Raw genomic sequence first — 16,159 nt, forward strand, 5'->3', positions numbered from 1 at the left:
AGCCCAAGAGAATATGCTTCTATCTTGCAAAAAAAAGCAGTGTTTTCATTCCCCATAAATATCTCATTTAATGAGAGAGAAAAGAAATTAAAGTCTTCAGTTTCATGATTTGAAATTTGATTGAACGATTGCACTAAGATTCCCTACTCCCAGCAGGATCCTGAAGTGAACGTCAGAAGTGATCATAGCCTCTGCATCATTATTCTTTGCATGTAACTCTGAGGATGTCATTGCCCAAGTTACAAGACTTCCACTTATTGACTGAATTAATGAAAGGTATAACCTTCTGCCAAAGAACAGAGAAAAAAATGTTCTATCAATATTAACAAAATAATAAAGAAATAATTGGGTTATAAAGTTTAACCAATATTACATATGTCAGATTTTCTTTTGATTGTGAACTATGATTCAGATTATAGCATCATGGAGTCATAGGGCAAAATGTCCCCAAGCCCTGAATGATGTGGGATATGGTCTTGATGTTGCGAGTGAAAGATCTTATATCCCAGCCAAATCCAAAACTTCACAATGAGATTCTCACTAGTGAGTGTACAGAGCCATATTATCAGGGATTATGCACATTATCACTACAATTATGACTTAATCTTGCCTTATTAATATGCAGTTTCCCATCCCACCACACACCGGTTAAAAAACTAAACATCAGGAATTCCCAGTGGAAGTCAGAGTGGGTACCTGGTAACTCCAGCTCATCACCTATTCCACCAGACCTCTACCTTGGACACCTGGCAGCAACATCTCAGAGCCCACTGCATCGACAGTGAGCACACGAACCTATGTCCATGGACACTAGCATCAGACATATGCCAGTCTCGTCACATTATCATGGCACACTTCCAATTCACTAACAGAATGCTATTGACTACCATGCTGAATTGTGGAGAGCATCAGCATGTCCCAATGGATACTGCACAGGGATACACATCTGGATCATGGATGGACAAGGACTGCTTGCTTCCTCTATTAATGCTCATTCACTTTGCACCTACATCGATGCTCAAGGCATCTCTACCTTGCCTTGCATTTATTTGCCTTCTAGTGCACTTTTCCCTCTTCTGCACTTTAAAAGCTTGCAGTACTTCTGTTTTGTCTTATAGTTTAGTACAGACACAAAACCAAGCAGCTTGTCACGGCTGTCAGCAGTTATCAGTTAAGCAGGTGAACTTGTTGCTGTTTGCTAGCATTTTGTCAATCTCACACCTACAACATGTGACAGCAGCCTATGCAGCAAACTCACTGCAGGTCAACTAAATTGCCATGTCTCAAAGTTGAAGGGAATAGTCCTCATTCAAGTCAAGGGGAACTGTTGTCAGTCTGCAGTCAGTCAAGGGCAGTGCCAGTAAGTCCACGAACAGTCAGAGCACAGTCAGAGATTGCTTGGGGTGGTTAGGATTGGGCGTTGACCTGACTATAGTCTGGGAAATGGGCCACGGTCGGTTCTGGGTTTCAGTGGATTGAGTTAGGGGGACATTGTTGTGGTAGGAATGTAGGGAGAACCAACATTGGAGGCAGTAATCAGGGATACAGAGGGGATGAGGACAGGAAAGGAGGGAAATTCAAACTATAAGGTAAGAAATGCATGGAAGAACATGGGATGCTACTGGGTGTTATAGATGGCCACACTGTAAGTAATCTAATCTAATCTACTCCCAAAACCTTGAAAGATGGAGTGTGCATCATGATGGTGGGCATTACCAAACAGTGCCAACAGAGTTCAGGGGGATAAAAATGAGAGATGTTTCCATAGTTTGAGGTGGTGAATGGGACCATGTGGGTTTCAGTAGAGATGGGAGTATTAAGTTCAATGTGTGGGACTCACAGTGGCCATTGTGACCTATATTGCCTTCAATGATCTTGTGCTTGCTGAACGTGACCGACGAATGCAAAGTAGCTGCAATCATGCCCTGTCTGAGTAGAGTCGGTATCTATTTGCTGTCCAAAAATGCAGGTTCCCTGCAGGAGGCCCTTCATGGGATAATTGCATCAATCATGCACTTGTAGAGTGTAGGTTTAAATCATTTGTAATCATGTCATCCTGCATGTGAATCACATGCAATGTGTATTGTGTGTGGTATAAAAATGTTGGTCACAAATGCGAGATATAGTTTGGTGTTTATATATACTTTAATATTAATTAATTTTGAGTTTTCAATTTTGATGTAGTGACATATGGATTTCCTGTTTGTCTGAAAGATTAACTTGTAAATAATTCTGTATTCATGGTGATCTATTTTAAATAACAAATGGGGATTTGTTTCTATTGTATCTTGCGTCATTTCAAGAATTGCTTAAAATATTTCTTAAATGTTGTCAGCATTACTGCCTCTACCATTCTTTCTGGTGATGAATTCTATTTTCTTCCTCAAATCCCTTCTGAATTTTCAGCTTCTTACCTTAAAACTGTGTCTTCTGGTTATTGTCCCTCTACTAAGTGGAAAGGTTTCTTCATATCTACTCTATCTTTATACTTCATAATTTTTTGAATCTCAATTAGGGTTGGCCTTCTTTGTTCTCAGGAAAACACCCCTAACCTGGCTACACCCTCTTCATAGATGAATTCCTCCTGCCCAGTTAACATTCTGATGACTCTTCTCTGTACACTCTCTCCTGCAATCATATCCTTTCTACAGTGTGCCAACCACAACTGTACACAGTACTCCAGCTGTGGCCTAATTAATATTATATTCAGCACTGTCATAACCTCTTCGTTGTTGCACCCAATGCCTCAACTAATAAATGCAAGTATCCAATAAGACTTCCTAATCTTTCCTGCTGCCTATGGATATGCATTGCATTTTCTCTGCTTCCTAAGGTCCTTTCATTGTATATTCCTTTGCCTTGATAGCTCTTCCAAAATGCATCATCTCAGACTTTTTAGGATTAAATTCCATTTACCACTGTTCTGCCCATCTATATTATCCTATAGTCTAGGAGTTTCCTTCTTCTATTTACCACACCACCAATTTTTGTGTCACCTACAAACTTACCGATTATACCTCCTACTCTCATGCCTCGATCATTACTGATCTAGCAGCAAAAAACCCAACCTCAAATATGAACTATACACAGGCTTCCAATCGCAAATGTAGACTTCAAACATCATTCGCTTCCTCCTGATGGTAAGCCAATTTTTATTCTCATTTGCCAAATTGTCCTGGATCCCATGGACTGTTATTTTCTTGAATGTCAAGCCCTTGTCAAAGACTTACTGAAGTCCATATAGGCTAAATAAACTGCACTATCCTCATGTACATACCTAGTCACCTCCTTGAAAAGTTTAATCAAATTTGTTAGTCTTGATTTCCCGCTGACAAAGCTGTGCCAACTAGCCTTGATTAATCCTTGCTTCTCTATGTAAGGATTAATTCTATGCCTTAAATAGTTTCCTAATGGTTTTCCTTATACTGATTGGTCTGACTGGCCTATAATTTCTGATAGGTCTGACTGGCCTATAATTTCCTGGTTTATCCTCACCTCCTTCCTCGAATCTTTAGCTATCCTCCACCCCTCTGGGACTCCTCCTGTAGTCAGAGAGGATTTAAAAATTAATGTCAAAGTCTCTGCAATTTTCCCCTTTGCCTCCCAAAACAGTTTGGGATACATGTCACCCTGGCCTGGGGACTTAACTACTTTTAAACCTGCTCAAACCGCTAATACCTCCCCTTTCTTAGTGTTAGTTTGTTTAAGTCTATCAAATTCTCCCTCTTTAATTTTTTATCCCAACATTGTCCTTCTCTATAGTGAGTGCAGATGAAAGTATTCATTTAAAACCTTGCCTATATCCTTCAGCTCCAAACACAGATTGCTACTTCTGATCCCGAATGGGCCCTACTTTTTCCTGGTTTTCTTTTCTTGCCCCTAATATCCTTCTAAAATCCTTTTTGATTTTCCTTCATTTTGCCCATGTTTTTGAGTGATTTCCACTCTACTAATGTAGACTTTTTAACAATCTGTTCACAGTCCATTATGTCCAGATCTTGTCTTACCATATTAACATCAGTGTTGCCACAATTTGGAACCTTCACTTCAGGTTCATCTTTGTCCTTTTCTATAACTACCTTAAATCTGACTGAGTTATGGCTACTGCCACATCTATCACTTGCCTGGCTTCATTACCTAAACTTAGGTCCAACATTGCCCCCCTCTTGTAGGACTTACAATGTGCTAGCTTAAAAAGGTCTGTGGAAAATAATTTTAAAAATTTACACCTATGAACTTTTTTTACACTGTCTATCCCAGTTAATACTGGGGAGATTGAAATCCCCTATTACTAGACCATAATTTTCACATTTGTTCGAGATTTACCTTCACATCTGACCTTATATCAGTCCCTGACTGTTTGGGGTCCACATTACATTCCCTGCAATGTGATTGCCCTCTTTTTTTGTTTTAGTGTGTTTTACACATATTGCCTCATTGGAGGAATCTTCCATAATATCATCCTTCCTTATTGTAGTAATTAACCGCTCGATCAATATTTCGATACCACCTCTGCTTTTATAATCCCCCTATGTCGACTGAAGATTCTATGCATTGGTCCCTTTCTAGACATGTTTGTCTCTCTCAAGTCATAGCAATGATATCTTATTCCCATTTGCTAATCCACCTTACTTGCAAGACTCCCCATATTAAGGTAAATGCCATCCAATCTTGCCATGTTCCATTATGCTTTAACACTGCCTTCCAGAAAGACTTTGCTTGCTTTTTATACTTGCCTGTGCGTCATCCCCTATTGATTATCAAACTGTATCCTATCACCCTGCCAAATTAGTTTAACCTCTGACAAAAGCACTTGCAAAACACCCTCTACCTTATTCCTCTTTGCAAGGATGTTGGGCCCTTTCCAGTTCAGGTGCAACCTTTTGAACCTATATAGGTATCAACTTCCACTGAAATGGACCCAGCTCTTCAGCCATGCATTCACTTACTCTGTTGACTATTACTATGCTCGCATGGCACTGGGAGTAATTCAGAGATCACAACCTGCTTTTCAATCAGCTGTCTAGCTCCCTAAATTCATGTTGCAGGATATCATCCCTCTTTCTACCCATCGCACTGCTATCTATGTGAACCGTGATCTCTGACTGTTTCCCTTCCACCTTCAGAATGCCTTGCAACCATGGAGTGACATCCCTGGCCCAATGAGCAATGCACCATCCTGGAGTCACATCTGCAGCCTATATGTATTCCCCGCTTTAGAGTCTCCTCCCACTATTTAATTTCCAATCTTTGTCCTCCCGCTTGTCCAGCTGGCCTGTGGCTGTACTTCCCAGAGGAACAATCACTGTCATAGATTTCCAACAGAGAGAAACTTTCCTGAATGGGAAGCACTCTGGAGATTTCTTGACAACCTGCCTGTATCCCTTCTTCCTTAAGCTGCAGAGTGACCTCATCTAAAACCATGTTATCCACTTACTGTCAGTGTCTGGGTGCATTGCTGTGTCTCTGGTCAATGCTCAAGCTCTGAAACCCAGCATTTAAGCCATTCTAACAGGTAGCACTTCCAGCAGATGTGGTTATCCAGACTGCCAAGGATAAGTATGATTGGCTAACTAATAGAAGACAGAGGTAGCATAAAGAGGGTATTCTAAGGATGGTGACCTGTAACTAGTAGACTGCCACAGGTATGAATGTTGGATCCACAATTGTTTACTAAATACATTAGTAACTTGGATGAGGAAGGTGAATATACTATTGCCAAATTTGCAGTTTGGCAGGAAAAATGACAGAACTGGCAAATTTTATTCATTGTCATAATCTCCATCAATGCAGGACATGGCAAATTGAAATTATGGAGCTCAGCAATGCAAGGGAATTAAATTAGGAGATAAAGGAGATGGATTTTGCTGAGATGCTAAAAACATATCTGTTTTAAAAGTCTGAAAGAGCTTAGCTTTCAAAGATTATCCAGAGACATTGTGTTCACGCTTCAAGAGTTATTAAGCTGCTGCATTATTTTTCCTTCACTAAGGAGCAAAGAACAATTGATGGGTCTCATTGTGAAAATTATATAATGTTAATTGGTGTGCATTATGTCATAAACAAATTATGGTCTATTTGTCTCAATAAGAATGCTTTTTGTCTTCTTTCTGTAAAAAGAGGAGAATTAATCTGTTGCCATGTGCCATATTTTAATAGTCACTGTAAATATTAGGGTTCTTTATAATGGGTCTTAAGCCAGATTCTAACAGAAGACAGTGCAGTCTAGATTGTAGCTGAATTATGAGGACTGATTTTGAGTGTGGCTGGTGATACTGAATCAAATGAATATTTAACATCAATGCCTTCAAATGGCAATAATTTCAGATGGTATTTATTCCAAATAATGCCAACCTTTACAATGAAGTAATATTGTCTTGCATCTACTGTTAAATCAAATATCTCTGATGATCTATTACATCCTGAGATTTATTAATTTGAATACATTCATCATCACCCACTCAGACTTGTCATTGTGTCCCAGTTTTGCAAATTTGTCTTTGCATTTCATCCTCTGGTCTCCTAATCATCCCAGCAGTGCTTCTCTGATCATTTTTTAGTTCAATATCTTAGACTCAAGTTTCTAAAACAACATTTGATACTCCAGATGCAGCTTGGAAAACCAACAGATTGATAACATCTTTAAAGCTACACTTTAGTCTTCTTTTTACGTAGATTAACATGTGATTAGTTTTCTTAACAGCAGCCAGGAAATGGATTGATGTCCTCAGAGATTTATGACTATTGGCTACCAGCCACTTTTTCTGGTTAGCATTTTCTGACTTATCTCATATTTTCTTAGTCCTTAATTACTAACTTTATAATTATTGGCATTAAACTGAATCTGCCAGTTGTAGATCCAAATCTGTAAAGTGATCCAAGCTTGTTTAATGTGTTTCCCCATTTCACTTTTGTAACCATCTCTGCTATTTTTGTGTTATTGAATTGAAGCTGCTCTTCTAAATCATTTATGAAAATGTCAAAAAGTATGGATCCTATTATCAATCTATGTCGGATCCCATTCTTTGTAACCCTCAATTCAGAATACTTTGCATCTATGACAAATTCTTGATAGTGGACTGCTGTTTTACAATTGGGATCCTGTATCATCTTTGCATTCACAAGTGTACAAGTTAATAAAGAGCAATCAGGAACAGAAACCTCTTTTCTTCCCCCTTCTGATTAGATTAGATTCCCGACTGTGTGAAAACAGGCCCTTTAGCCCACGCCGAACCTCCAAAGAGTAACTCACCCAGACCCATTTCCCTCTTACTAATGCACGTAACACTATGGGCAATTTAGCATGGCCAATTCACCTGACCTGCACATCATTGGACTGAGGGAGGAAACCGGAGCACCCGGAGGAAACCCACACAGACACAGGGAGAATGTGCAAACTCCACACAGACAGTCACCTGAGGCAGGAAACGAACCCGGGTCCCTGGTACTGTGAGGCAACAATGCTAACCACTGAGCTACCATGCCGCTCTTCTCCTCCCTACTTCATGGGTGCTTGTCAGTTTTTGTAATTCTATGATTGCTTCAGTTAAGAATAGCTAACTCAACAATTGTAAGGAATTGAATCTGTGGTGACATTGCTCAGTACAATAGAATGGATGCACTTTATCTATGACCTCATAATTCAGGTTAATCCATTAAATTATGTCTATCACATGCCTTCTACTGACAGAAAAAGGATGTTGTGTATAAGAATATGTTAAATATTTATTCAAAAATACAGAATTTTTTTCAACAATGGATTCTTTTTGCTTCAAAATTACAATAGATTGGTTATCTTGCCAAATTTTAATTAGCTAATTTAAATCCATCCAAGGAATTAATTCAGTAATTGCTTCACAATGTTTTTTTCTGCCACGCTAATGTACTTTGAAAGAGTTGCTATGGACACGGATAGTGAAACAAAATTACTGTCAATTCCTACCAAATAGGCTTCACATAAAAATTATTCCATCATACATTTAATTTGCATCTATCTCTATGGAAATTGCGTTTTCACTCTCCATGTGATATTGCCTGTACTCAATTTGAGCCTCAAAAAATTAAGTGAATATGGAAAATATATGGTATGCAGTGTGTACATTTCCTCAGAAAAATCCAGCAAGACTGTGACAAACTTGATTCCTTGGCAAAAAATTGTGAAGTAGAAATTTGTAGATTGATTCCTGAATGATTATGTCTGTTGTTGAGTGAGGCCTGACATCGGCTGAGCATAAGGCCTCATTCTAACTCAGTTGGTGAGGTTGGGAGGGGAAATCAAGTCTGCTGCAGATTGGCAGAATCTGTTGAAAGGGTTAGCTACTCGCATCAGTGATTGGGGGAGACTGGGCAGCGGCTGGAAGAAACCGATGTTTCTAAATGCAGAACAGGTACAATTCATTGATTTTGTAAAATGAGAGCAACTTAACAGTGGCCTAATCTTTTAGCATTCTGTTTGGTATGTTTTTTCAGATTCAGTTGCACCAATGTACTTACTACCTTTTAACCAGTTAGTTCTGTCTGTAAAGTCCCTTGTGAATCAGTTTACTGGTCATTGGCCAAAAATAGTGATATTGGCCGATTACCCATTTGCACACTGTTCTTATTACTGCTTGCATGAACATTATTGAGGTATTGTTTGTAAAGAACTAGAAATTAATTTGCCAGGAATCAATTGTATATGTAAATGTTTCCTGGGACTTTAAAACCTAGCCAATGTCAGTTAATTGCACCAAGATACTGGACATAATCTTCTAACCAGGCAGCATGGGAAACTCTATTGTATGCAAAGATCTCTAGCCTTTTCAAGTCTGAGGTGTTATTATTTCTAACCTATGAAAACCAGAAGATATTCAGAAGCCAAAGAGAAGCAGGAGTAATTAGAGCAATGTTGTTTTGCCTTTCGCACTAGTTTCAAATATCCAGTTTTCCAGTAATCGCACCCATATATAATGGAGATTCAAGGCTGCAAGCCAATCAGCTATGTGCAGACATTAATTTAAAAAGCATATTGAAAAGATTCATTAAGCAGTTATGAGGCCATTTCTGCAGCATTTGTCTGTTTTCATGTTGCTACGTAGATGTTTGAGGTCATTGTTGCACTGGAGTTTTCCTTCCAAGCAATGCCAGCCATAATATCAATGGAAATCTTGGGAGCATCAACACACATTTAGGTTTTCTGTGGAAAGAGGAAGTTCCAAAAAGGAGCCAATAAGACAAGCTGCTTCAGAAATGTTCATACACTGATCCTTGATACCAGCATTAAGTGACAGGGACTCCAAATCTCAGGGAATGCTGTAACAACAAACAAAGCTTCTTTGAGGTTCTCCCATTTCACTTGTGGTTTATTGTTTTTTTTATCATCTTACTCTATCTCTTCCAGCCAGTCATCCATTTTTCATCTGTCCTTCGGTAGTTAAGTCTCTTGCCACTGTATCCTTCTATTTAGTCTTAGACTATTCTCTTTTTTTCTTGGAAGTCCCATCTCCATGACTCCATGCTTTACATTTCCTCTCTCGCCCTCTGACATGTCACCATGCCATTTCAATCTTTTCTCAGCTAAGTTCTTTGATACTTCTACAATCCTTGATATACTAATTCCTGATCAAACAAGCAGACAAATGACACTTGTACACATGTACAGTAAATCATAGCATTAGTGAAACTGTAAGGCAAACTTCATGATTGATATGATTCACAAGCCAACATAGTCTGCTCAACCATGCACCTGAATATAGTACAACTAGCTCTTGTCCAATGTCCACCATGGGAAGTGCTCTTCACAAGACTGCATAGTGAAATTGTGTCATTTGTTGCAAAAATAAATTTATTGCAACTAACAGGCAGCATAAGGCTGATGTAGCCAACAAGAGTGAGGATCAATCTGTTTCCACCTTCCTCCATGGTACACTGTTAACCTATGGAAATAATCCCATTGCTTCCACAGTCCTCCATGAATCATCACCTTCAATTCAGTAGCTATTAAAGGGGAGGTTGGATGCTGGGCTTCTTCATTATTTGCCTGCAGGTTCAGAAGATTTTCATAATCCTATTTATCACCACTTTAGCATAAAGGCAGCTTTTCTGCAACTTACTCATGTTATTTGTTGAAATACAGTTTTATCAGTCATTCAGTAACATTTCATGGAAGGGGAAGTCAAAAAACATAGATATAAATGTGAGTCAACCCTTCATTGGATACCAGCCAGTTGGAAATCTATGTTATGACCCAATTATAGCATTGCAAGAACTTAAATGTTAATGCCAGATTAGAAACACAGAAAAATGTAGTCTTGGGCCAGGTTAAGTGGGCATCTGAACCCAGTGTAACCCCTTATCAATGTTGAAGAATGAAACAAGATCGTACTGTATCCCATTGTTACCTTGCTGCCTCCTTTCTGCTAACTTCCCAATTCAGGCTTTTAAAAGTTACTCACTGAAAAAACACGGTAATAGTGAAGTCGCTGGTGATTAATTGATAGATCCAGTAATTTGAAAGGGCCGCTGGACTTTTAATTTCCAGTTTTTAATCAGATGGAATTCAGGGAAAGGAAATGAAATGCAAAAGCCGGAGGAAGCCTGTGTTTGCTTCGATAACTTATATCTCAGATCATTTTCCAAAACTCAGAGGACACAGCATTGTTAGGATAACTTCTCAATGAATCATTCTAATCTGAAGTAGTTTAGTTTGCAAATTAAGTTAATAGAAACTAGACATCAAAGACCTGTCAAAATTAAATGCGCAGGGTTTAAATGCTATGCTATTAATTTGGAATGAAATATTAATGATACAGTAGGAGTACATTTTATTTTTAAATGTGGCTAATTAAAGTTTTCTCTTATGAAAGTCTGTCAGCACAATCTTTGTGGAACTTAAAAGATAAAGACAAGGCTATCAGCAACTTATCTTTAACAGCCCTACTTTGTTGCAAAACGTAACCTGTATATACTTGATTGTAGAAAATAAAGGGGTGATCTCATCAGTGTGGTTAAAATGATAAGGACAGCCAGTAACAGAGATACAGATGAACCTTATCTTCTCATAGGGGTTGGGGTAATCATAATAATGTGGGTAACTTAAAACTAGAGCTAGTATATTCAAGGGTGGAATCAGAAAGATATTTTCATTCAAAGGGGAATTGAAATCGGAATTGACACCCTCAAAAGGCTAGCACAATTGGTACTTTTAAGCATAAAATCAACAAATATTTGTTAGTTAAAGGTACCAAAGGACATTGAAGAAAGGTCAGAATTGGAGATGTGCTTTGATGATTGTAGGGTTTAGTTCCACTTTCAAACTCACAGATAAGGAACCAGTGTATACCTAAATACAGCAAAACATGATGAACATTATGCTTGGGCTGATATGTGGTTTCATTCCAGGTGTGATCATCACCACCAAGAAAGATTATAATCACTTGCCTTTGACAGTCAATGTCATTGATAAATGCCCACCATCAGCATCCTGAGTATTACAATCGACCAGAAACTTAACTGGGCCAGCCAAATAAAATACTGTGGCGAAAACAGCAGGTCAGCAGCTACTGTTCTGTGTCAACTGGCTTATATCCTGACACTTTAAATCCTTTTGTCTATCTGTAAGGCACAAGGCAGGAATGGAATAGATTACTCTCCACTCATCTGTACCAATGCAGCTCCAAGAACACTCAAAAAAATTCATCACCATCCAGGACTAAGGAATCCCCTTGACTGGTACCACACCCACCACTTTAAACAGTCACTATGTTTACAATTGATTTGCAGTGGCAATAATGGTTAGCATTTAAACACTTCAGCGTAGCAACTCAGCTAGCCTGCTTGACAATACCTTCTAAATCTGCATCCTCCCCACCCAGAGGAATACAGGCAGAATTGGGATGCAATTACCTGCAAGACCACCTCCAAGCTACACACCCATCCTGACATGCCATTTCTTCATTGCTGTTCGGCAATAGTACTTAAAATCGTTCCCTAACTCACTGGGTTTAGCCACACCATACAGACTATAGCATTTCAGTCTGTTCACCACTGTCTCTTTGAGGGCAATTATAGATGTCAGCAAATGTTGGGCTTGCCAGCAACACTCACGTTTTATTAACTAGTGTAAAAGCGTAAACTGTATTAAATTATTAAACTTAATAAAGTTTATTTAAGTCAGTCAATACTCTGGCTCTGCATTTACCCTCTAAAGCCTTTTCAGAACCTTGCATGTTTCAAAACCCCTTCAAAATCCAATATATTTCACAGTTTGTTGGGAATGAACAGCCAGAGGTCGTGGTCCTTATCAGTACCAGCAACACAGATAGTAAGAGAGATAAGGTCCTAATACAGATTTCGTAGCCATAAGAAAGAAGCTAGCAATCAAAACTTCAAAAGTGGCAATCATTGGCCTCCTGTCAGTGCCACATGCTTGTGAGAACAGAAATGGGAGGGTAGAGAAGATGCATGTTTGGCTGAAGAGATCCTTCAAGGGGCAGGGCTTTACACTCCTGGGACTTTGAGATTGGTTTTGGGATTAGTTGGAACTAAAAAGGCCATATCTGTTGAACCTCAACAAGGCAATGTCTTTAGGTCGCAGAGGCTGTTAGCTCATGCTACTGGGGAAAATTTAAACTAACTTGACAGGGGAATAGGTACCAAGATGTACCATTAGAGAGGAAAAACAATGTTCAGACAGAAATGTAAAAGATACATGACTTCAAAGTTAACCCTCGGGAGTCAAGAAATTGAATAATTGGCTTGTAGTTCATCAAAAATCACGAGGTAGAATCATTTAATTGCACAGATTTGTCACAATAAAGCATGTGGTAGGTATGGTTTAGAAATTGTATTTTGATCAATTTTGGACTGATTCTACTTTTTTCTCTAAGTATTCGCACCATCAGTAATTTAACGTGGCTTGGATGTGTGATGTGAAGAATTGTTACTTTCGGGCACAGAGACTGGAAACTTTCCATGTTGGGAACAGACTGCACTTAGAACTGTACCCTGCTGGCAATTTAAGACTTCTATAAAACAATTTAAATCAGACAAATATTAAATTCAATACAAAATAATGTCTTCAGTTATTAGCAACCAATCAATTATTGTAGCCTTCACGAAATAGCTTCTTCAGACTAAGCAATAAAACAATGTTCATTCATACAGTAATTGTTATACAATGAAAACTCTCTTAGAGCACTTTGCAGAAATGAATGATCATTGGCAGGAAGAAAGCGGGCTTGTTCAAGGGCAGGTGAAAATATAAAGGAAGAAGTTTCAACACAAACCTTTGAAAGCAGCACAAAAGGATGAGAAGGATGAACAGAAGTTGATGAAGTTTCAGAGGACAAATGTATTGTGGCTGATGGAATGACTATCAGTGGTAGAACTAACAGAATTTGAAAGTTATGTGTATAAATATGTAGCTGGAAAAAAAATTGCAAAGTTGTCTTTGGATCAAACAATGTCCAAATGAAGACAAGGATTTTGTTACATAACATACAACTACATATATATGGCAATAATAACTTTCTATTATTATAAACATTAATAATAATATTGAGTTCTAATGAAATTGTTACTGTTTACATTGCATATTTCCAGCATCTGCAGTATTTTGGTTTCGCATTTTGTCAATGTTTGAGTAGAGGAACCCAATGAAAGTCAAGGAAGTGGATGAAGTTCCTAATGAGTACTTCAGGTCGGTATTCACCAAGGAGAGGGACATGGTAAGATTTGGGAAGGGAATGTCAATATGACGAAGGATGAATTGTTGTGTGTCTTGCAAAGTATTAAAGTAGATCTGTCCCCGAGGCCTGATTGGATCTATCCCAGGATACTGAGGTAGGAATGGAGGTGATTGCTAGAGTCTTGAAAGAGATCTTTGTATCCTCTTTAGCCACAAGTGAGGTTCCAGAAGACCGGAGAATAGCCTTATATCAGGAGTAGGGAAATTATTGGAGAAAGTTCTTAGGGACAGGATTTACTTGCACTTGGAGAAAAATGGATTTCTTAAGGATAATCAGCATGGCTTTAAGCATGGTCTTGTCTCATGAACTTAGTTGAGTATTTTTTAAGGAAATTATGAAGATAATTGATGAGAGTAGGGCAGTGTATGGTGTCTACATGGACTTTACTAAAGCATCTAACAAGGTCCCTCATGGTAGGCTGGGCCAGAAGATTAGATCACATGGCATCCATGGTAAGTTGGCAAGTTGGATACAAAATTGTCTCGGTCGTGGAGGACAGAGTGTAATTGTGGAGGGGTGATTTTCTAACCAGACTTCTGTGACCAATGGTATTTGTCAAGGTAAATACAGGGACTTCTGTTGTTTATCATTTATATAAATGATTTTGATGAAAATGTATGTGGTCAGTAAGTTTGCTGATGACACAAAAAATGGTGGACTTGCAGATAGTAAGGAAGATTATCAGAGGATACAGCAGGATATAGGCTACTTAGAAAATTGGGTGGAGAAACAGCAGGTGGAGTTTAATCCAGACAAGTGTGAAGTGAATCATTCCAGGAAGTCAACTCAAGTGAAAAATATACAATAATGGCAGGAATCTTAGGCATATTGATAGACAGAGGTATCTTGTGGTGCAAATCCTCAGCTCCTTGAAAATGGCAACATAAGTGGACAAGGTATTAAAGAAAGCATGTAAGCATGCTTAATTTCATCATTTGAGACATTGAGTATAAACGTTGCCAAGTCATGTTGCCACTGTATAAAACTTTAGTTAGGCCTCATTTGGAGTGTCGTGTGAAGTTCTGGTCACCACACAATAGGAAGAAGTAGAAGCTATAGAGAGGATGCAAAAGAGGTTTCGCAGGATGTTGCCTGGATTGGAGTGTATTACTATATGGAGAGGTTGGATAAACTTGGCTAGTTGTTGCTAGAGTGTCAGAGGCTGAGGGGACAACCTTATAGAAGTATATAAAATTTGGAGGCATGGATCAAGTGGATAGTGAGAATTTTGCCCTGGGGTGGACATGTTAAACACTAGGGCTATATTTTTGAAGAGAGAGAGGAAAAACTTATTGGAGATGTGCAAGGAAAGCTTTTTTACACAAACATAGAAGGTACCTGGAATGTGCTGTCAGGGGAAGTGATAGAATCAGAGATAATAGAAACATTTAAGAGACACTTAGACAGCTACATGAATGGACTATGTGCAGGCAGATGCGATTAGTTTAGAATGGCATCATAGTGGGCAAAGATGTGGTGGGCTGAAGTGCCTGTTCCTGTCCTGTACTGTTTTATGTTCTATCATGGAGGCCTGGGACTGTGTCTGGAATAAGACACATAATTTGCAGTGGGCAGAAGTATGATATCTAACCAGAAAAAAATTGAAACTTGAAATGTGGCCTTGGATCTCTGCAGTGGGTGAATGAAAGATAAAATCTGAGACTAGCAATATCTTAGAACTGAAAGAAAGTGACTCATCAGTTCAGAGAAAAGAAACTCAGCCTGGGATCAGAAAGCAGGCAGATGCTTGAGTTGAGGAAGCAGATAGTTGAGGAAAATGCCTTGGATATGCTATTGGGATAAAATCCAATGCCTTTGCAGGCTGAAGAGAAATGAAATGCATCCATCTTTTATGAGATATATTTTAGTATTTGGTGCAATATAAAGCTGGATGACACCAGGTTCCATGTGAAAGCTAGCTCCATTCTTGAGAATGATTTCACCAAGAACAATACATCAATGAGAAGAAGAATTGATGAATGTCACCCTAAGCCATTTAAGATAAAGATTTTGTTAAAGTTGTTTGTGGAAACTGAAGGAACGTGACCATTCTTTCTATTTATGTACAAATTCTGATACCATCCAAACATTTCCCCACCTACCCCCTGCCTGCTGTTCCAAGTTTTCTGTACTTCCAACCTCATGCCTGAGGTTTGGCTCCATGGAATATCTTGTATAAGACAGTCAGTACTTTAAAGGGGTAATTAACATCATAAGATAGCCTCTGCCCATCAGGACATAACGGAGTATTCCTGGGAAAAGCAAGCCAGTACAGTTGTTATAGCTGTAGTGCTAAGTCCATGTCGCTAGCAGTAGCATGTACTTTCCCTTCAGTTAGTCTGATCTCTCAGAAGACACCCTCATGCATCTAACTATTAAATTTCTTCTTCTATTTGGCATCCTCATCCATCAGCATTGAGGATGACTTGATT

The 16,159-nt window shown here is 38.7% G+C and overlaps 1 protein-coding gene across 2 annotated transcripts in view; it reads left to right on the forward strand.

Moving 5' to 3' along the window:
- drp2 (dystrophin related protein 2) overlaps positions 1-16,159 on the forward strand; it is a 368,975-nt gene that overhangs the window by 100,460 nt on the left and 252,356 nt on the right. The window lies entirely within an intron of this gene.

Source organism: Chiloscyllium plagiosum, chromosome 15 (genome assembly GCF_004010195.1).
Source record: "Chiloscyllium plagiosum isolate BGI_BamShark_2017 chromosome 15, ASM401019v2, whole genome shotgun sequence".
In the NCBI taxonomy this organism is placed as follows: domain Eukaryota; kingdom Metazoa; phylum Chordata; class Chondrichthyes; order Orectolobiformes; family Hemiscylliidae; genus Chiloscyllium; species Chiloscyllium plagiosum.